Source organism: Ursus americanus, chromosome X, assembly GCF_024610735.1.
Source record: "Ursus americanus isolate L20-20 chromosome X, mUrsAme1.1.p, whole genome shotgun sequence".
Taxonomy (NCBI): Eukaryota; Metazoa; Chordata; class Mammalia; order Carnivora; family Ursidae; genus Ursus; species Ursus americanus.
In genome coordinates, this window is record NC_142164.1 from 47,202,725 (window position 1) to 47,224,949 (window position 22,225).

At 36.3% G+C, this 22,225-nt stretch overlaps 1 pseudogene; it reads right to left on the reverse strand.

Moving 5' to 3' along the window:
- Positions 1-13,314: 13,314 nt before the first annotated feature.
- LOC123796911 (nascent polypeptide-associated complex subunit alpha pseudogene) lies at positions 13,315-13,888 on the reverse strand (annotated as a pseudogene).
- Positions 13,889-22,225: the final 8,337 nt, after the last annotated feature.

Sequence of the window (22,225 nt, forward strand, 5' to 3'; positions counted from 1 at the left end):
AAACTTATTCATACTAAAACTGGAAGTTTGTACCATTCAACCAACATGCCTATTTCTCCCACCTTGCAGCTCCTGGCAACCACCATTCTACTCTCTGTCCTCTATTTCTACAAGTTTGGCTTTTCTAGATTCTCCCATATATGTGAGAACATATATTTGTCTTTCACTGTCTGACTTATCTCACTGAGCATAATGCCCTCAGGATTATTGTATTGCAAATGGCAGGATTTCTTTCTTTTTCTTCAATCCATTTTGGAAAATTCTTGGATGTTATTTCTTTCTCCCTCTCTTGCTTTCTTCTGCTCCTTCTGGGACTGTAACTACACATACATTAAATATTTTCACTTTGTCCTACATGCCTCTTATAATTTCTTCTGCATTTCCTATGTTTTTTTCTCTTTGTGCCTCAGGGTGGATATTTTCTATTTTTCAGTTCACTAATTGCCTCTGCTGCTATACCTAGTTTGTTGTTCTACTTAGTTCTTAATTCATTTTTTAAAGATTTTATTTATTTATTTAAGAGAGAGAGTGTGAGAGAGAGTAAGCACAAGGCGGGGAGGGTCAGAAGGAGAAGCAGACTTCCCGCTGAGTGGGGAGCCTGATGCAGGACTCTATCCTGGAACTCAGGATCATGACCTGAGCCAGAGGCTGACGCTTAATGGACTGAGCCACCCAAGCATCCAATTATTTCATTTTTTTTTAATTTATAAATTTCTATATTTTTAAATTTAAGTTCTTTGGGGAAATTCTCTGTTTTGTCATCTACTGTCTTAAATATACTAATCACAGGTATTTCATATTCTACCTGATAACTTAAATATCTCAGTCATTTGTGAATCTATTTATATTATCCATTATTTCTCATGATCATATTTCTTGGAATGTTTGTTTTTACTTTTGAATACTAGAAAAAGTGTATGATAAATATTTGAGGCACTCTATGATGTTCTCTTCCTCTAGAGAAGGTTTCCCTTATTTTCTGATAAGCACACACAGTGATAACAGATCATCTTAATCCATTTGGAGACTGAGATTACAGAAATTTTGGTATCAGCTTTGTAAGGTATCCCTAACCCTGGTTTATCTCTAATTCCAAGGTGAAGTCTTCCTTAGGGAACCTCCTTAGATGCTGAGGTTTCAGTGTGGCATTTCATCCTTGGTGGACAGTAAACTGCAATGCGTGCTTTTTAAAAACCCTTTGGGAGTTCTTTTCTGCCCTTCAGAACTTTCTTTTTTTTTTTAAGATTTTATTTATGTATTTGACAGAGAGACAGCCAGCGAGAGAGGGAACACAAGCAGGGGGAGTGGGAGAGGAAGAAGCAGGCTCCCAGCGGAGGAGCCTGACGTGGGGCTCACCGGGATCACGCCCTGAGTGGCAGGCAGACGCCTAACGACTGTGCCACCCAGGCGCCCCCCATCAGAACTTTTTTCTTACTTTTTACCCTCCTGTTTTGCACAGTTCAAGAATTTAACAAATGCTTACAATGGAAAATTAGCAGCATGTCAGGCTTAGTTCAATGCACCTCTCTTTTCATTGGGTCCCTACTGGTTGTTTGAAGCAGACTTGAACTCTAATTTTTGTCTCTCTTGACCCATAAGATTGCCAAAAGTTGTACTTGTTTCTTTGTCTATTGGCAGCAGCCCTATGTTCTGGTTTTCTGCTGGAATAGCAGACTAGAAGCAAGCAAATGCTATAGAATTGTTGCTCACTACTCTGACTTTCTTATCCCTATTACCTCTCAAGTACTTTTGCTTATCAGTTTAACAACTTTCAGATATATTTTTAGTACCTTATCCAGCACTGGATTTTTATTGAGTGGGAGGATTAGTCTATCTCAGGCTATCTTACCATAGCCTGAGGAAACCTCATGACTTGCTTAATTTTTATATAGTTTTAAAGTTGCCTTCTGTTATTATCCATTCCTAAACAATACCTTATTCTCTGTAATAAATTTTCATACTAAACCATTTTATGCACATATCATGGTAAAATTTATTAGCCTTGTATTTTAAGTATTTTGTAAGGACATTTCCTTATTTATTGGACTTTTTTCTTTTTAATTGTTTCATTTAAATTCAAAGAAATTCCAATATAGCTTTTAGGGAGAAAGTTCACAATTTTCTCCTTTTGTTTTTATCAGTTATATATGTACATTGAGTGCTACCATAAGAATACATAGTGACAAGTTATAACACAAGCTCTTCTTAGATGTGGACCATTAACCATACACTGAAGTAACTGACCTCATTGCAGAATTATAAAGTGATGTAAATTTCATAGATCTTCATATATCATGGATTTATGTTTTGTGACAGTTCTGAAATGAATTTGTTCAGCAGGAAGAGATGATGGTAGTGCCAGTTATTCTTCCTTCCCAAACTCCCCATTATCTTTAATTATGATGAAAACCCCAAAATGAGAAGGTTAATATGAAATATTTCACATTTGAGGAGCATGCTAGTGAATAGACAAAAGACAAAGTTTTAAGATGAGTTCAAATTAAGTCAAAGTTGTTGTTGAAAATATTGAGTGAATAAATAAATGAGTGACCAAACTGTAGGAATCAGGTAATAAAGACTCATTTCCCATCCTTAGAATACTTATGTCTTGTAAAGATTTACCTTTCTTAAGGGAATGCCAATTAAGACTCATATACGGTCTTTTATTTTGATAACTCATTCTACCTGAATTACAGAGAAGTTGGTGAGGTCAAAGCTATTGGAAAATCATCCTGAAAAGAATGTAAATATTTTGTTTTAAGTTTTTTCTCCTATAATCATTTTCTCCACCAAGTGTCTAAAAGCTTGTATTTTCAGCAAGAAATTCTGATCATATTATTAAAAGCTTAATTAATTCTGTCTTTTATTACATAAATTAGATTTTATACACACACACAGTATATAGTATACTTTTCATGTGATTGATATATATATATACACACACACACACACACACATATATATATATATATAGTTAATCTATATACAGAATTGCATATCATTTCTATTCCTTTAAAACTACTTCAGGAAATTTAAACCAAGTCTTCCTATAGCAGTCACTTTTTATGATAGAACTATCATAACAAAATAAATAGTGTCATTGGTGAAAGGAATGTCAAGCTGTTTTTGAACTGACTAAACAGTAACTGATGTCCTCAAGGATTCTAGTGTATTATGACCCTGTTCTGCCAATTTGTTTAGCTACTGACGCTTCACCATATGGGGTTAGAGTGGTGATTTCTCACATAATGCCAAATGACCTAGAAAAGCCTGTAGCATTTGCATTGTGAACACTTGCTGAAGAATAAGGCACAGATGGGAAGGTTTTACTTTATATGTTTGGATTTGTTGTCATTAAATTACTTAATGTCACTTCTATGTATATTCCAGCCATCATGGGAAAATCCATGGCAACGAGACTCTAACTTCTGTTGGGGTCTTTCTCAATGTGAAATGCTGCATTTTCACTTGAACTTAGTAGTTTATAGTGGTGAACATAATTCTATAAATCTGAAGAAGAAGAAGAAGAAGAAGAAGAAGAAGAAGAAGAAGAAGAAGAAGAAAGAAAGAAAGAAAGAAAGAAAGAAAGAAAGAAAGAAAGAAAGAAAGAAAGAAAAACAACCTTGAGAGAATTATTAATCAAAGATATCCTAAGGGATATCTTCCCTCAAGAGAGAGATCTTGGATATAAATGTGGTAGTGGAAAAAGAGGTAAACAATTTGATAGACCTGAATCACTTTTCTACATGCCCACTCATATAGAATAGTTACTTCACAATACCATGTGAAAAAGCATCTTACATAAAAAGCAAATGGCATAGAGGATGCCAAATGACATGTGCAAAACATCAGTATAATGCAGTTTTGGAGTGTTTACAGGATTGTCAGTGAGGGCAATGTCAATAGACACAATGCATAATATTTGACTTTATAAACAATTAAGGGCAGATGTTGAGTACATGTACAGAAAACAAGATACCTAGTTTCAGTGAAGGAGAACAGAAGTTATTACTCTACTTAATACTATATATCATCTTGAAAATAAACATATTAGAATATAAGTAGCAAAAAAGAGTGCTGCTGAAATTAAAGAGGTTTTTATTAGGGTCAGAAAAGCCAAGAAAATGTAGATGGCAATTAACAAACATGAGCTTTAGTTTAGTTTAATTAAAATAAATAGTGGGGGAGAAATAAGTGTCTCTGAATGGCATAGGGAGGGCAGCTAATTGAGAGAGTCACAAGGCATATTATATGACTTTGATTGAGAAGCTACTGACATTTTTTCACCCATTGCTCCATTCTCTCCCCTGTTAATTTTCTTTTATTTTTATATTGGTTTGCTGATGAATGTATTTTGTTCCTTCTTTTATAATCTGTCTCTTAATGATCCACAACCACCTGACCTTGGTCTCTGCTCATAAATAGACCACCACTATAACAAATGTTCACAATAAAATTATAACCTTGAAAAATGTATCCTTTGGTGAAAACTGACCCGTATTCTTCATTTTCAGGAATCCTGAAAAATATTTAGGATATGAGAGTTTGAAACAACAACAACAACAACATGAGGTTATCCTGAACTATTACACCCAGATCAAAAATGTTGCCAAATCCCTAGTGATGAGTAAACTACCATTTGATTTCCAAATAGCTTGGTGGTATCTTGTTCTACCTGATTTTGCAACTAGTGAGGCTGTTAAATACAGTTAAATACACACTAAATCTCATTCTGCTGTCTGATGGGTGATTGGATAATTTATTTGTATTTGGCCTTGGGTTAAGGTCTTACTCTCTTTCACTGATAAGAAAGAATATTATCTGTTGAATTCTGATTATGCATTAACTTCCTCCCAAATTTTACAACGAAGATCACAATTTTTAACTGGACCATTTTAGCATTAACAAAATATTATCTTAAAACTGTTTGTGGTAGCCAGAATTAATGTGAACACTAATACCGTGTTGTCTTCTTTTCTGAAATAAAGTAAACCATAAGAGTACATGCAACTCTCACCTACTGCAGAAGCAATTGTATGTTGCCTTTTCTGGAGTTAAAGAAATTAGCTGTTTTTCTGGGGCGCCTGGGTGGCACAGCGGTTAGGCGTCTGCCTTCGGCTCAGGGCGTGATCCCGGCGTTATGGGATCGAGCCCCACATCAGGCTCCTCTGCTATGAGCCTGCTTCTTCCTCTCCCACTCCCCTTGCTTGTGTTCCCTCTCTCGCTGGCTATCTCTATCTCTGTCAAATAAATAAATAAAATCTTTAAAAAAAAAAAAGAAAAAAGAAATTAGCTGTTTTTCTAAGCTTGCTTGATAGTTTGTAATTCTCTTAGAATGACGTCCTTCTTTGATGCTTTCTTGGATGAAAGAAAATGCTTTACATGAGCAAGCTAAAACTTCTTTAAGCTTAAAGAAGCTGTCTTAAGGAACAAATTGCCTTCTGGAAACAATTCCTCGGAAAGGACGTGTAGACGGCATTATTGAGTATAAGAAATCTGCCCAAATGGAAATTGTTATATAGGGATGGTTCGGAGAAGCGTAGAGCAAAAGGAAAAACAAAAACAAAAAACAAAAACATCCACTTTAAATTGAACAGTATCCTCATAAAAGGAGGTCTGTGAAGGTAAAGAAAAAATCAGAGGAACCAAACTATGCTTTGCATATATGTATACTACCTTGCATATTCTTTTATAATAGCTCATTAAGGGCCAAAGTTATATGTTTCCAGGACCTATCTCTATGGAAGTATTTCAGCATGTAGTATAGTTTCAAATTACAAATTTATGTGCAAAGGAGATAACTGCGTGCCTTTTAGCATGCAAAAGAACAACTTGGGTATGGAATGAAACATCTGTGTGCAAACTCTTAACTCTTGAATTTACCTTACAGGATTTAAGAAAACACATTTTTCCAACACATCAGCCAGAGTTTAACTCTCCAGTCCCCACTACTCATACTCACACAAAGTGTTTTCACTGTGTAGATACAGTAGTCACAATGAAGTTTTGTAAATGACATAGAGGCATCTTAGTTGTGATCTCCTGGTCAATTCGGCATTCTAAGGAAAAAGATTACTAGATATACGGATAGATGATAGCAAACTTTTTGCTTTAGCGTGCACAAGAGGCCGAGCTTGTGAAGAATAAACTATGACATAAGACTCTTGAGTAAATATGGGCCAATGAGGAAGTCTTTGGCCAAGCAATCTTGTCAAAAAGCCCAACCTCCCTGTGTATGTGCATGGAGATTCATTTACTTAACTCTAAGTTAATCAGACTTATTTACAGAACTTTTCTGAATCACTTTAATTATGTGATTGACTCAAGAAGGCCCTTCCTGAGCTGCTAAGGATCTGAGCTGGGTTTTATAAATCATATCTAGAGTTTTTTGGGAGTGGTTGTTAATTATATAATGTGTCAATCATATACAGAAATATATTTTTGAGGAACACATTCTTCTGAAATTATGGTTATATATGTATGTTTAGAATAAATCATTCAATCAGAGAATGTTTTCCATAATGAACTTTCCCACACTTTGTGACATAAAGTAGACCATTTAATCATTTGGGGCATATTTAAGCCAAATATAAACATGTACATCTTCCTAGTAGCAATGCTAAGAGAATTAATGTTTGTAAAGCACACTAGGATCCTGAGATGAAAGGTTCTAAAGAAACAAATTATTAAACATCCCAATAAATATGCTCATCGTGAAAAGTTTAAGACTAATGAGCAGCATGAAGTTTATTCCTTGAGGTCTTCTCAGCTTTAGTTATTATTGAAAGAAAAAAAAACTGTTATTGGCAGAGTCGGGTATTTAGGCTAACTCTCTCAAGTGTAACTGCTCGCTCTTGCTCTCTCTTGCTCTCTCTCTCTCTCTCTCTCACACACACACATACACATGCAACTTAAGGCAAATAATTTACTTTTTTTCATCAAGAAATAACATGACTCATATTCAGGACCTTCAGTCTGTTTAATACTATCTTTAACTCATGACTTGTTACACAAGGTAGTCTTTTTTATTTTTTTTACTTACTATTTAGGAAGATTTAATTTTAAAATACATGAGTTATTAAAACTGCACTTCTTAAAAAGTATTTCATTTATTTGACAGGGAGAAAGAGAGTACAAGCAAGCAGAGCTGCAGACAGAGAGAGCAGGAAAAGCAGGCCACTGAGCAGAGAGCCCAACATAGGGCTCCATCCCAGGATCCTGGGATCATGACCTGAGTCAAAGGCAGATGCTTAACCAACTGAGCCACACACGCACCCCCTGTTTTTTTTTTTTAATTTTAAAAACTGCACTTTTTGAGTGGTATTTTGAGAAATAAGTAACTGTCTGCCAAAATTGCCTTTATTTTCTGCAGCTATATAAGAATAAAAACAAAATGGCTGAAATGGAATTGTACCCATTTCACGTCTGCAGCATTTAGTGTGTGAATGCACTGGGGCTACTCCCAGTTTTGCTATTTACAAGCTATCCAACCACAGAGAAGCTTTTAAATGTTCCATATCCTTATCTGTAGAGGTGGTTAAAAAATATTTATCAGAAGCACTCTCAGCTTTAAAAAACACAGTTTAGTTAAGTACTTATCATAGTTGCAGAAAAAGCATTTGACAAACTATAATATCTATTTGTGAAAAAAACCTCAACAAAGTAGTTTAGAGGGCGCCTGGGTGGCTTAGTCTGTTAAGTGTCCAACTCTTGATTTCGACTCATTTCATGACCTCAGGGTTGTGAGATTGAGCCCCACTGGGGGCTCTTCACTGAACATGGAGCCTGTTTCAGATTCTCTCTCTCCCCCCTCTCTGCCCCTCCCTGCTGCTTGTGCTCTCTCTCTCTCTTTCAAAAAAAAATTCAACACCCAAGAAAGGAATAATCCAAATAAAAAATGGGCAGAAGACATGAATAGACATTTTCCCAAAGGAGACATGAAGATGGCAAGTGGACACATGAAAATATGCTCAGTATCACTGATCATTAGGGAAATATGAATCAAAACTACAGTGAGATATCACCACACACTTGTCAGAATGGCTAAAATCAACAACACAAGAAACAACAGGTGTTGGAGAGGATGTGGAGAAAGTAGAGCCCTCCTAACACTGTTGGTAGGAATGCAAACTGGTGCAGCCACTCTGGAAGATAGTATGGAGGTTTCTCAACATTTAAAAATAGAACTACCATATGATCAGCAATTGCATGATCAGGTATTTACCCAAAGGATACAAAAATACTAATTCAAAGGGATACGTGCATCCTGGTGTTTATAGCAACATTATTTACAATAGCCAAATCATGGAAACAGCCTAAATGTCCATCAACTGACGGTTGGATAAAGATGTGGTGGAATATTACTCAGCCATGAAAAGATTGAAATCTTGCCACTTTCAATGACATGGATGGAGCTAGAGAGTATTATGCTGAGTGAAATACAGAAATACATCAATCAGAGAAAAACAAATGCTGTATGATTTCACTCATGTGGAATCTAAGAAGTAAAACAAGCAAAGCATAGGGGAAAAAAGAGAGGCAAACCAAGAAACGGACTCTTAACTATAGAAAACAAACTGATAGTTATCAGAGGGGAGGTGGGTGGTGGGATGGATGAAATAGTTCATGGGGATTAAGGAGTGCACTTGTGATGAGCACCAGGTGTTGTATGGAGGTGTTGAATTGGTAGGAGAAGGAAGGGGAGAATGAAGGGGAGGTAAACAGAAAGGGGAATGAACCATGAGAGACTGTGGACTCTGGGAAACAAACTGAGGGCTTCAGAGGGGAGTGGGGTGGGGGATTGGGATAGGCCGGTGATGGGTATTAAGGAGGGCACATATTGCATGGTGCACTGGGTGTTATACGCAAATAATGAATTATGGAACATTGCATCAAAAACTGGGGATGTACTGTATGGTGACTAACATAACTTAATAAAAAATTATTTAAGAAAATGAATCACTATAATTGTACACCTGAAACTAATATTACAGTGTATGCTAACTAACTGGAATTTAAATAAAAACTTAAAACAAAATAAATTACCTCTCATAGATCTTGGTACATGGCAAATAGCAACATGTTAGGTATTTCTGTTTTTACTATGAGCAGTATTGGTCCTACTTTTACTGCTATAAATACCACTACTTCTGTTGCTGCTACTACTATTACTAGTACACCACTATTACTGCTGCTGTTACTACTACTCCTGCTACTATTACCCCATAATATTTCAATTAAACGTCATCTCAAAGTATTTTAATTTGTCTCGATATAAGCAAACTATAGGTTTTATGTAAAGTTGCTGTCAAATTGTAATCTCTGTGTAGTAGGTGCCAACTGATTTTTTTCTTCCTGGCAAGGACTGATTGCATTATTTTCTTCTTTGGAATGACTTGAGCTTTCTGCCTCTGCAATTCTGTCAGCATAGACTGCACAATGACATGGTAGACAGGTAGCAAGTCAAGCAGGAATACGAAAGGGCACATAAGTTAACTGCAACAACAACAACAACAACAACAACAACAACAAATATTCAAACTGTCTGTCTTATTTCCCTAACATCAAAGCCACAAAGAATCCTGCTTTTACCTTTGTGAGGAAGCCCCATGTGTAACTGTAAACTTCAGGCTGTTATCAGTCAAATAAACCTCTTTCATCAGCTTTCTGAGAAGCATGCCTCAAACCTAAAGACACAGTTTATTTCCATGAAGTGAGTGAATGTTTTATTCTCTTGTTTTGACAATGACATAGGGATTTCCCAGATGAACAAGCCCTCTTATTAAAACTTGCTGTCTTAGCTGATCTATGTTTGAAGAAGGGAATAATGCAAGCTTTTTGTCAGTACAGAAATGTGAATAAACTTTGGCTTATTTGGACCACAAGGAAAGAAACTTTGTGTTTATTCTCAGTTCCTTTGCCATTTGCAAAACTGTTCTTTTACATTTACATTTGTGCAGGCAGATGGAGAGTGAATTTCAGGGAACTATTTGTCAGGAAGCCTAAATGGAAAGTGGTTAATATTTAGAGAAGCCTAACTTCTATGTCTTGATTTCTTAATTTCTAAAATGAGATTGTCATAACATTTGGCATCCATAGACAATAGGGCTGATGGGATGATTGGGTTAATAATTTAATGGGCTTTGATATCCTTGATTAAAAGGAGTGGGGTAAGGAGAAGTAATGAGTGCAATAACACTATCAAACAGGAAGCATCTCAATTTTCTTCTCTGCAACAAACCTGCAATATGGACTACATTTTTAAAGGAAGGTGTAATGGGTATGCTTACCAAATTTCGTGTATATGTGTTATACCCTCAGAAGCATATAATTGCATATGTAAAATGGATAATTGCATACAAAATTGTCCATTTGTGTGCGCAATTACCCATTTTATGTACACAAATGCTTGTTTGAAAATCTGGCCCTAAAACTGTAGCAAGTAGAGGAAAAATCAGCTTGCACACATGGTTTCTGAAACAGAAATTATGGCCTGCCTTGACTATATAACTGCTGTCAAGTATTTAAGCTGTCTTCTTTTCAGAGCTGAATCAGAATGTATTTCCAGACTGCGTAACAAGACACTAGCTTGAAAGATATTTTTTAAAGATAAACATAGAAACTTTTTATCCAGCTGCCACTGAAGATGCAGATATAGCTTGTGATACTAGCAGCCAGTGATGAGAGCTGTGTAATCACTGCTGGGTATAAGGGGCTTTTATACATAAAGGAAAAGGGAATCATGTTTGATCAAAACCATGAAGCATTATGTTTTAAATATCCCCACTTTTCTATGGTATAGGACTACTGAAAACAGTTAAATATTGGTCTACTTAAAGGTCAACTTCTTTTTTTGTTGTTGTTGACTAAGAACTGGCATTTTCATAACTCTTGAGATTTTTCTATTAGCAAAGACCCGCCTATGACCTAACTACCTTCTGTAGTATATAAGGACTTACAAAAAGAAAATCGTAGTGGTGGGGAGGGGGTGCTTTACAACTTGAATTTAAGTCATTATTTATTCTGTTTCTTTCAACAGAATAATCATTGTTATAGAAGCTAATCTGCAAAATTCCCATCCCTAGCCTGGTTATTTCTCTTTCAGAGACCACTGGCTATACTGCCCTTTTCCTAATTACTAATATACCCTCTCTTCAAGTCTATAGTAGCTTCTCCTTGTTTTTCCCATTCAGACCACACTTACTCTCTACTAAAACAAAACAAAACAAAAAGAACTTTCTTTAGGCTATGTCAAACTTCATGAAGTGTTTCCTTTCATGGTTCCTTTTGGCTTGCTATCTGAGCTCAGTCCTCGTCAATCTCACTGCTTCTTGCATCCAGTTTTCTCATTTTTAACTTGATGCATTTTATCAGAAAATCCCTATCATCCAAGGCCTGGCAATCATTCTTATTCTTCCTTTTCAAAAACCTCTACTATGTCCCTTAAATTCTCCAGATTAAAAAGAAGTCAGGTGACAACTACTTCCCCCAATTTACCTGTTTAATTTGTGGGAATAAACTTCATCTCACAAAAATCAGAAATATTAAAAATGGTTTGGCCTATATGACTACAGATTCTTGCCACTAATACATTATCACATTGTAAGTCATATGTATGAAAGAGTTGTTTGTGTTGTTTTAATGCAAACTCCTGTAGAGGAAGAGAGGTGAGGAGATAGGCAGACTTAACATCATATATGTAGTAAGCGTATTACCTGTCTCAGAAAAATACCATCTTTTTTTTTAATGTTCAGTTAGCCAATATATAGTACGTCATTAGTTTTTGATGTAGTGTTCAATGATTCATTAGTTGTGTATAACACCCACCGTTCATCACAACACATGCCCTCCTTAATACCCATCACCCGGTTACCTCATCCCCCCACCCCCCTCCCTTCTGTAACCCTGTTTGTTTCCTGGAGTCCAGAGTCTCATATGTTTGTCTCCCTCTCTGATTTCTTCCCATTCAGTTTTCCACCCCCTCCCCTATGGTCCTCTATGCTATTCCTTATGTTCCACATACGAGTGAAACTATATGACAATTGTCTTTCTCTGCTTGTCTTATTCCACTTAGCATAATCCCTTCCAGTGCCATCCATGTCAATGCAAATGGTAGGTATTCATTCTTTCTGACAGCTGAGTAATATTCCATTGTGTATATGAACCACATCTTCTTTATCCATTCATCTGTTAAAGGACATCTTGGTGTCTTCCACTGTTTGGCTATCGTGGACGATGCTGCTATGAGCACTGGGGTGCATGTGCCCTTTCTTTCACTACATTTGTATCTTTGGGATAAATACCTAGTAGTGCAATTGCTGGGTTGTAAGGTAGTTCTATTTTTAACAACTTGAGGAACCTCCATACTGTTTTCCAGAGTGCTGTCAAAATCAGTTTGCCAATTACAGTGAGCTTCTAAATATATTATCCTATTCATTCCTCCTAACAACTCCAGAAGAGGGTAGAAGTCATCCTTAGACATGGTAAGCTGAGCTTCAGCAAAAGTCTTACTCAACTAAGAGAATATGGCTTATAACTGGTGGGTCCATGATTCTGATCGAGATTTTATAAACTGCAAAACCAGGTTATTTCTCCACGGCACCACCAACATTTCAATAATTACATATGCACAGAATGAATAATAGACACTAGATACTCTTACCCTCTATCAGAAACATCACAAGTCCCTGGTGACTAAAATTATTAAAGCCACAGGAATATCTTGAAATGAGTTAATATTTAGCCTTTAAAAGAAAAAAAAAGTTTTATCCAAAAAAGATACACCTTGCCTTTACTTGCTACAGACTCTCTTACAAGCAGAGGCATGGACTTAATTTCTGTAAGTTCTTACTCAAGTATATTTTTTTCCCAAAGTCAGAGAGCAAATCTCAAACTACAAGTAATATTAAATGAGGCAAGAAACCACATGCTCAATCAGTGCTTTGGTATTGTAAGGCAGGCAAAAATATGCTTCTGTCTTGGTAACTTCAACTGTAGTTGAGATGGTTTCTACTAATACGATAAGAAGAATTGTTCTTGAGGAAATACAGAATCTAGTAGCCCATTTGTGTAGTAGAAATCACCGGTAGATGTGAACACCATGACTTGGGAGCCATTTTCAAGTTTAAGACACAATTTCTTTTTTTTTTTCCATCCAGTAAGAAGGAACAACTTTATTAATGATAGAAACAGCACAAATTTCAAACCAAGTTGCAGTTATTCTTTTGAAACACCAAAAAAGGTCCTTGTTTCAGATGGTTACATTCTTAATTCCATAATAGGGTTTACAATATCATTACTGTTGTTCTTCATGGGTCAGACTGCCTTTGCTCTTGACACATTTGCTTGTGACATGACCAATTCTATGTCCTTAACCTCTGCACCTGTTTCATCAACCTCCTGCTCTTCACTGTCCTCTTGTATAGTAGGAGTCTGTGTGTTTTCTTGAATGTTTGAGACAGTTTCACTTTGAACTTTAAATTTCTCAGCAGCAGATAGATCTTCAATCTTGGCTACCCCCCAAAACTATGTAGGTGTCTGAAGCTGGGCTATAATAGACATCTGGTTTTGTGATGACAAAGAAGATATTCTTAGATTTCCAGGTAGTGACTCTAGTAACCTCTGTAACCTGTTGAAGATCCAATTTAGTCATAGCCTTCCATGCCTTCTTTTCACTCCGGGTATGTTTTGCCTTACTGACTGGTTCTTCATCAATTTCAGCTGCTGCTGACAGCTGAGCTTGTTGTGTGGTTGCCTGTGTAGAATCTTGTTCCTCAAGGTCTGGTACTGATTCATCACTGTCAGATTCTGTTCCAGATCCTGTCTCAGCCTGGTGCTGTGGCAACTCCTGCTCTGTAGCAGGGACAGTTGCTGTGGCATCACCAGACATTTTGTGCAGGGAACACAGAACCAAGATGGCGACAGAAAGAGCAAGACACCATTTTGATCGATGTATGGACAAAACACCAAGTGTGTACAAAATAGAGCACTTAAGATCTGCGGAATATCCTCTAATGGTATTTAAGCAGAAAACTTTTTTAAAAAGATTTTATTTATTTATTTGACAGAGATAGAGACAGCCAGCGAGAGAGGGGACACAAGCAGGGGGAGTGGGAGAGGAAGAAGCAGGCTCATAGTGGAGGAGCCTGACGTGGGGCTCGATCCCATAACGCTGGGATTACACCCTGAGCCGAAGGCAGACGCTTAACCGCTGTGCCACTCAAGCGCCCCTAAGCAGAAAACTTTTAAACTTTATAATATATACATAATAGTTTTCTGGTACAAAACATAATGTTTATTATAAAGCTGAATAGTTTAGATCCTGCAAATAAATTTATAGGAAATAACCACTTATATGGTAAGCTAACAAATTTTTAGGATACTAATTACAACTAAGAAGAATAAATTAACCATGGCTATGTATTTTTTAAATTGTCAACAGAAATACTTTAAAATTTGTATAGTGTTTTTAACCAGATTCTTAATGTAAACATTTGTACATTTCCCAATGAGTGTTAAAATTTGTGACAGTATATAGTATTTTCTTAATGCTCCTTTTGAAAATTCTCAGATCTCAGGAGAACATCTCTTTAAGGAGCAAACATTTATAAAAGAAGTATTATTCAAATATTGTCATATTTATCTTTGAATTATCTAACTTTACCTGCTGGTTTTGGAATAAAGCATTATACAAATAAATACAAACATTTAAATAATAAGTGAAATATATATGTCAAGATTGCTATGTTAATCTGTGATTTGGTGAAAAATTATCTAAAACCAATGTCAAAGACCAATTTGTTAATATAAGTAATATATCTACATACTGTGTAATTTGTTTCACTTTATAAAATATTATCCTTAAAATAATTACAAGCTATTATGTTTGTCTTTTTTATACAAATATGCTTATTCACCAAGAAAAAAAGTAGTTGACGATAATACCAACTATTGTTGAAGAAAGTGTTCATGTGTGCTTGATGAAACATCCTTTTAGTAATTTTTATTTGGGGAGTTTCAAATAAGATGCCCAACATACCAGTTATAACTTAGAATGTAATAACAATTAGAAGAAGAAAAAAAAAACTTGAAGCCACATCAAGAGGTCCTATTAAGAGTAAAGCCAGTACTTAACTGAACTGGATTGCTGAGGACACACTACTAATATGGATGGGATTAATTTCTCTTCTATTTTCATGGCTATAGTAAGCCATCCTCATCTGCAAATATGGGTACTGTAAAGGGGAACAACAGTAATGATATTGTAAACCCTATTATGGAATTAAGAATGTAACCATCTGAAAACAAGGACCTTTTTTGGTGTTTCAAAAGAATAACTGCAACTTGGTTTGAAATTTGTGCTGTTCCTATCATTAATAAAGTTGTTCCTTCTTACTGGATGGAAAAAAAAAGAAATTGTGTCTTAAACTTGAAAATGGCTCCCAAGTCATGGTGTTCACATCTACTGGTGATTTCTACTACACAAATGGGCTATTAGATTCTGTATTTCCTCAAAAACAATTTTTCTTATCATATTAGTAGAAACCATCTCAACTACAGTTGAAGTTACCAAGACAGAAGCATATTTTTGCTTTGCCTTACAATACTAAAGCATTGATTGATCATTATAAATCCATTCCTACAACTGAAAAACTAGCTCAAAGTACACATCTTATTGATGGTTCAGAAGCATTTCTTTATACACAAAGCATCATGTTATACTATTTGAATAAACAGAAATATAGGAATCCTGCTGAAAAAAACACAACATTACAAAGATGAAAAACAGAGGATTTGCAAGTCTGGGAAATTTTAAGCATTTTTAAAAAATATATAATTGGAATTGTTTTGTACAAGTGAGATTACAACAGGCATAGCGAAGATTGATGGGGTGAAAGTGAAGGCTGTAATTTAGCTCTTGTCATCTTCCAAATGTGTTTTGTAGAGGATAAGAGATTTGGTTTCTAGCAATATTGTTTAAAATGAGAATGTATGGGCTTTAATCTGGATTGTGGGGGCACTATTAGTAACAGATACAGTCTAAATGAGATAACACAAGATTGCTCCCAAAATCCCTGTCATATTCCACCAACTTGTGGTTATGGATCTACTGGTTTTATCACATCATCATGTATGCACATGTAATGAGAAGGGCTTTTTCAAATTTGCATATCTGGTAAATGGTAAACTTGCTTTGGTCCTCTCAATATTGCTTCTAATTCTTCCTCAACCTTCACTGGATGACATATAAATTTTCAACACACACACACACACACACACACACCATCAAAACTGGAGATAGTATTCAAACACGAGTTATCTGTCATAATAATGCTCCATAGCTCATATGCCTCAGTAGCCTGAACTAATAACCATATAATATTGCTTATTAAGTCAGTGTGTTTGTTGGAAAGTTCTTCTTGTATTGGTCGGCTTGACAAGGCTCATTCATCGATCTGCAGGTCAGCTGGGCAATTTTACTGATCTTATAACTGAGACCTCATCTGGGGCTAGATGGCTAAAAAGTCTCTGCTCCACATGGTTTCATGTCCTCCAGCAGGACAACCTAAGTTTGTCCTGGAAGAGACAAGGATCCTAAAAAAAAAAAGTAGAAGTGTGTGAAGTCTCTTGAGGTCTAGACTCAGAACAGGCCCATCATCTGTTACATTCTATTGGTCAAATAAAGTAGTAAGGTTAGCCCAGATTTAAGGAGTTGGAAAATAGCCCCTTAATTATTGATGGGAGGTGCTATAAAATCACATTGCCAAGGGCCTAGATACCAAGAGAGGTGGAGAATTGGGCCACTTCTGCAAACAATTTAGCACAAGAATATTTTAATAAAAGAAGATCTGAAAGATTCAAGTGTCACCAGAATTGAAATTTCCCCAATGTGCAAAAATTCTCAACACCAGTGGAGCAGGCTTTCAAATGGAAGACCAGGGCATATCTGCCTCCAGATATCTGCATGACCCCTGTTTCAAATTGTTTACTTTCTCCTTAAACTTCATCTCTTTAAAGAGGCCTTCCCCAACTACCCCCTTCATCCTAACTAAAATTGTAGACCCTATTCACACCTTAACCCTTTACCCTGCTTAAGTTTTTTTTTTCCCTCTAACACTATTCAGCCCCTGACACACTATTTAGGTTTGTTTTTTATCTGTCTCCCCTAACTAGGAAGTAAGTTCCTTGAGTCCAGGAACTTTGGTCCATCTTGTCCATTACTATATTCCTAGTACTTAGAACACTGTCTGGCAGGGGTACCTGGGTGGCTCAATTGGGTAAGCATCTACCTTCAGCTCAGGTCATGATCCCAGGGTCTTGGGATTGAGCCCTGCAACAGGCTTCCTGCTCAATGGGGAGTCTGCTTCTCCCTCTCCCTTTGCCCCTCCCCCTGCTTGTTCTCTCTCTCTCAAATAAATAAATAAAATCTTAAAAAAAATAAAGAACACTCTCTCACAGAATAGATGCTCGATTAGTGTTCATTGAATGAATGTCTTAATAAACCAGGACTATTGAGGTCCCAGGGCCGCTGCCTTAAGAGCTAGGCATAAAAGCCACAAAGCCTATTAATAGCTGTATTTAGTTCTGACTTGGGCACTGGCATATGATCAAGCCATATCTCTGTTTTTGAGTTCTCTTCAGTAAGTCTCATCTACTGATTGTGTTGTGATCTGTTTTGATCCTGAAGCATTATGTCATCTCAATGCATTGTATTTTGACTCCTGCCCCACCTCAGCTCTTAGTTTCACCTAACTATAAACTTATATGGTTCTCATTTTGTGAAATAATGCTTTTTGCTTTAGGAAGATGTTATGGAATGCTGAAAAAGACTGCTTTCTGAGCATGAGGACTGGGGTTTAAAGTTCATTTCTGTTTTGATTATAACTTTGGAGGTTACTTATACTATTGGGATTCATTTTTCTTTCACCTATAAAATAAAAGATAATACTTACTATACCTAAGCTTATAGTAGTCCCCTTGATGGAAACTCTGGTCTGTAAAACTAGATTGCCAGTAGCCAAAATCTGACTGGGCTAAATCCAGCCCAGATTGAACCCATCAACCTCTCTTCCTATCCATCCTATTCTTGCAATTGGAAGCGAGGTTTGTGAAAGTAGGATCTGTGAACTGCCATCTTCTGCCATGAAGACTGAGTAAGAGAACAATTCTAAAGAGTTGGAAAGATAAAGCAGGCCCTCAGGAAAAAATCAGAAGCAAGAAATGGAGGGAAAGTATTCCCTTGTTTCCTGACAACTTACAATTTTCTCATTCCATTTTTTTTCCTGAGGTTTTTCTATGCACACCTTTGGGTTTCATGAAACATTCCTTGTTTCAAACAATGGACATTCCATTTCCTTGTTAATCTAGTTAGTTTGTTTCAGTTACTTACAACCAAAAAATCCAAATAAATATACTCTTTGAGTTGTTGTAAGGATAAAAGACATAAGGCCTGAAAAATGCCTGGCAAGCAAGTTAAATTTTCATTTAACTCTGCTGAAACTATGCCTGTCCCTAACTCTAATCTGTTTATTGCTCCTACCTGACTTAGCTGAGACTGGGCAGGTTGGTGTAAGGAACTGTTTGCAGATTTATTTAATAATGGATTTATACATATATGCTTTGATCCATGCACTGTTAAAGGAAATTACTATTTTTTTTCCAAGCAGGCATACAGAGATAGATCACATTTGTTTTCAACTTCCTAGAGATCTTACTCCTATCTTCATAGCACCCAAACTGGTTGAAACTCGAGCTCTGTCATTTGCTAGCTATGTGGACATGCATAAAATAATCAACCTTGCCTGTTTCTTCTGTAAAATGGGCTCAACAATAGTACCTACTAAATAAATTGTTTTGAGGCTTTAATGACTCAACACACAAAAAGCATTTTAGAACAGCTCTTTGATATTGAATTAGTGTGCTCCTAGAATATTCAGGGTCCTTCTCCGTCGACAGATACCTATAAACAGACTTAACACACCCTCTTTCAAATATACTTCATTATTTCTTGATAATATTAACTAAAATCACAGATACTAACACATCCATTCTTACTATTCCTGTTATTTATGATCACATTATTTATTAGACCAGGTTAAAAGAGCAAAAAGAGAGAAAGAATCACCCACTACAATAGTTTTTTTTTTCCCATTCAGTAATGTGTCTTTTGATTGGAGCATTTAGCTTTTTACATTTACCCTAGCTGTTAGAGCACCTATTTTATTTTATTTTATTTTATTTTATTTTATTTTATTTTATTTTAATTTATTTTAAGATTGTATTTATTTATTTGACAGAGAGAGACAGCCAGCGAGAGAGGGAACACAAGCAGGGGGAGTGGGAGAGGAAGAAGCAGGCTCCTAGCAAAGGAGCCTGATGTGGGGCTTGATCCCAGAACGCCGGGATCACGCCCTGAGCTGAAGGCAGACGCTTAACGACTGCACCACCCAGGTGCCCCTAGAGCACCCATTTTAGACTGTTTCTCAGTTAGAGCATTTTTAATTTAGGCCCGATTCAATCTCATTTCTGCAGTATGAGATTCTCTAGTGTCTTTTATGTTCTTTTTTTCAAGCCCAGTTAGTAACTTTATAATAGTTATCCTGGATTCCAACTATGACATTTTACTTATAATCATATCGATTATATTTTTGACAGAGAGTATTACCTCTGGTTCTTTATTTTGTTGTGAATTACTCCTTCTAGTAATTTTTCCTAGAGAAAAATGGATGTATGAGTGAACAAAATCGAAAATATCAGCCATGACCCAAGCGAAATACACACTAGACAAATCCAAAGAGGTCAGAAACCAGAAAAGAAAAGAAAGAGAAAAAGGAAAAGAAAAAGAAAAAAAAAAGGAAAGAAAAAAAGGGGGGAGAAATAATTTAATCTCACAGGGTGGTAAAAACAGGGTGATGCACTTGGTCCTGGGTATATTTTGGTCTGTGTGTTGGAAGACACTAAATCCCAATATTGTAAAGGAAGGAAAACTTACACACACACACACACACACACACACACACACACACACACACACACAAATAAAATTGAATAGAGTGAAGGGAAGCCCCAAATGAAGAATATCTCTATAAAATGTAAAAATGAAAGTTTAAAAAAAAGACTTAAAAAGAAAGAGTTGATAAAATAAGAAACTAGTTGAAAAGGAAAAAAAAAAAGAAAAGAAATGGAAAGTTTTAAACTGAAAGATAAACAAATACTGAGAAAATACCTCACTTCTATATACTATTTTCCCCTAGAGCTGGAGTTTACAGTCCTGTGTTGTCTGTAAACTTGCTGTTCACCTATTCTTCCAGTTGGTCTTCTGGGGATGGCGTCTGCTGTGCTGATTCTCAGGTGTCTTTGCCTGGGTGGAGTTGCAGCATCCGTTGCCATTGGGACAGGCTCAGTGAAGCTGTTTTTGGTTGCTCTGTGTAGCTTTTGTTCCCCAAAGACTTTCCACACCTCTTTAGAGGATCAAAATTAAGATGGCCATACCCAATCTCCAGACCCAGAGCCAAAAGATCACAGTACCCCCTCCTCAATAAACCCTCAAGGATAACAAGTCTTTACTTTTGTGTGCCAAACTCTGCAGATGCCTGTGGTGTGTGCCCACACCAATCCTCCCAGGGGAAGGCAGAGGGTCCTGCATTTCTGCACCTTGCAGGGCCCTAAGCACAGAGAGCTGTTACCTGATTGGGCCATGGGTCAGTTTATGGTGAACTGAGCTAAGAGCCCTCTCCCAAGCTCGCTGACCCTAACCAGCTTTCCTGCTCCAATGCTTGGAAACTCTACCAGCTTAAGCACCCCAGTTCTTTCTGTGACTCTGGGGATCCTGAGACCACACTGTCCAGTCTAAGATTGCTTCACCAAGGAAACAGCTTTCAGGTAGGGATGTCTCTCACTGGAACAGATTTATAAGGGTTCCAATTTTGTATTCTGCAGCTATATCACTTTCCTGTAGCCGGCTTATGGAGGCTCCCTACCCCTGCTGTTTATCTTCAGATATCTCCCCTCAGATTCACTTGTCAGCACCTCCCACATTGCAAACAGTGGTTACTTTTTTACTTCTAGAGTTCCAGCAATTCTTTTCTTACATCTCAGGTTGAATTCATATGTGTTCAGAATGATTTGATAGTTATCTAGCTAAATTCAAGTTATCTATCTACCAGATGAAATGAGGTCCCCTACTCTTCCACCATCTTGCCTCTCTCCTATGTTTTCTGTTTTCAAATTACAAGCTACTTAAGAATGCAAAGTTGTTTAAAATTGGGGACTATATTTTGCAATGAATCGCATATAAAACCAGAAGTGTGAATGCTAAGAAATGTTATGGTAAGTGAAGTATAAGAGATTGTGCATCTTAATAAAAACACAGTTTCAGGTTTTTTTGGTTTGATTTTGTTTTGTTTTTTAATTGATTGAACATTGTAACTTTGGAACATGCACCAGGATTTAGTTCAAGCAGTTGCATTCCTTATGATATGCTATTTCCCTCACCAGTGCAGTTTGGTCTCTTTTATATGTGTGATTCTCAACCCACTACTTTAAATATTATATATTCCCTTTTCCCAGAAGTGATTACTACATCTTAAGAAAAGAAAAAGGAAGTTAATTTTTATATGTATCCGACACTGCCTTAAAGAAGAGTAGCTCAAGGTTTGACAATTATAACGTCTCTCAGATTCTGTTTAAGAGTGCTAGAGCAATACAAATATGAAGGAAAAATGCCTTGAAAAATACTCTGTATTAGTGTCTTGGTTTTCAGTTCACTTAGTTTATTAAGGCTTAAACTCTCTAGGTACATCTGTGCAGACTTTTTCTTTTGGTTTGCCACATTAGAAAAAAATCATTCTGTATTAGAGTGATGGCTTTGATGCAAAAACTTGGAACTCATAGGGTGAACATTTTACTTCTGTGGTAAGTACATGTCTTTGCTTAAAGTGTAACTCTTTATTTGTATATTTAATAACTTTGTTAAATAACTACAGTATATAAACTCACCTCTAACATTTGTGGGGCTTGGAATAAGAGTATAAATAATGGCCTACATGCCATATGTGTAAATATTTACAACTTATAAATCAATTTAGGAAATATATCATCATAATGACAAAATTTTCAAATGTGTAAAGCTATAATTTTTACATGTCTCAAAGTGGGGAAAATATCAAATCTGACCATACTTATTATTCTGATGTTGGGTCAATGTTTGAATTAGTAATATATACAG